The following is a 1,840-nucleotide window of genomic DNA, read 5'->3' as shown; positions in this document are numbered from 1 at the left end:
TGGCGCATACTCTCTTGAATCAAATCATCCTGGACGAGCCGGAGAAGGCTAAGTTTGAAACTGTTAGTGGTGAAAAGAGGAAATGGGACAACAACCACAACAACAACAGGGGTAGGAACTATGATCAAAACCCGGCAAAACGACATGAAGGGTTCAGGCAAAACAACAACATGCACAACAACAACACCAACCCCAACAACAACAACCGCACCAATCCGAACTACAAAGGAACCCTACCACAATGCAATAGGTGCTACAAGCACCACACTGGGTATTGCAATGTTATCTGTGAGAAGTGCCAACGATCTGGACATGTTGGCAAGGATTGCAAGGTTACCACTTTGAATGTAAAGCCAAACCACAACAACAATGGGCCTAAGAAGTGTTATGAATGTGGAAAGACGGGCCATTTCAGAAACGAGTGTCCTAACAAGCGTAAGGATGGCGGACCACCGCGTGCTAGAGCCTTCAACGTTAATGCAAGGGACGCTCGCGACAACCCCGACTTGGTGACAGGTATATTCAAGATCAACAATCTTTTAGCTTCTGTCCTATTTGATACTGGTGCCGATAGGAGCTATGTGTGTAGACATTTTTGTGATAAGTTAGATTGGTCGTTAGTTCCTTTGAAGGAAAGTATGCTTGTCGAGGTCGCAAATGGAAAACTTGAAAAGGTTGACCATATTAGTCGTGGAGCTATTATCAACATAGCTGGTGCAGATTTCGAAATTGATTTGATACCTATCAAACTGGGAAGTTTTGACGCGATCGTCGGTATGGATTGGTTGAGCAAGATAAAGGCCGATGTTATCTGTGGAGATAAAGCACTTCGCATACCACAAGGAGATGGCGAACCACTGGTTATCTATGGAGAGAGATGTACCTCGAAGTTGAACCTCATTAGTTGCGTGAAAGCGCAAAAGATTATGAAGAAGGGACGCTTTGCTGTCCTAGCACATGTGAAAGCGGTAGAAACTGAGATGAAGAACGTGAACGACGTTCGAATTGTGAACGAATTTTCTGATGTCTTCCCAGAGGAATTGCCTGGATTACCGCCGCAGAGAGCAGTAGAGTTTCAGATTGACTTAGTGCCAGGAGCTGCACCTGTAGCTCGCGCACCTTATAGACTCGCACCTTCCGAGATGCAAGAATTACAGAGTCAACTACAAGAGCTATTAGATCGAGGGTTTATCCAACCAAGCTTCTCGCCTTGGGGCGCACCTGTGTTGTTTGTAAAGAAGAAGGATGGATCCTTCCGTATGTGTATCGACTACCGTGAACTCAACAAATTGACTATCAAGAATCGATATCCTCTTCCACGAATTGACGATCTTTTTGATCAACTACAAGGATCGAGCGTTTATTCAAAGATCGATTTGCGATCCGGATATCACCAGCTGAGGGTGAAGGAAAGTGACGTGATGAAAACTGCATTCAGGACCCGTTATGGTCATTATGAGTTCCTCGTGATGCCATTCGGTTTAACAAATGCACCTGCCGTGTTCATGGACCTCATGAATCGTGTCTGCAAGCCTTACTTGGACAAGTTTGTTATCGTCTTCATAGATGATATCCTCATCTATTCTAAGAGCGAAGAAGAACATGAGCAACACCTCCGATTAGTGCTTGAACTCTTAAGACAAGAGCAACTTTATGCCAAATTCTCCAAGTGCGAATTTTGGTTGAAGGAAGTACAGTTTTTGGGTCATGTTGTGAGCGACCAGGGTATCAAAGTTGATCCCGCCAAGATTGAAGCCATCAGCAAGTGGGAGACCCCCACTACTCCAACGCATATTCGCCAATTTTTAGGTCTCGCCGGTTATTATCGAAGGTTTATCGA

Source organism: Rutidosis leptorrhynchoides, chromosome 1, assembly GCF_046630445.1.
Source record: "Rutidosis leptorrhynchoides isolate AG116_Rl617_1_P2 chromosome 1, CSIRO_AGI_Rlap_v1, whole genome shotgun sequence".
NCBI classification, from domain to species: Eukaryota; Viridiplantae; Streptophyta; class Magnoliopsida; order Asterales; family Asteraceae; genus Rutidosis; species Rutidosis leptorrhynchoides.
The sequence above is the reverse complement of the archived record's forward strand: the minus strand, read 5'-3'. Positions refer to the sequence as shown.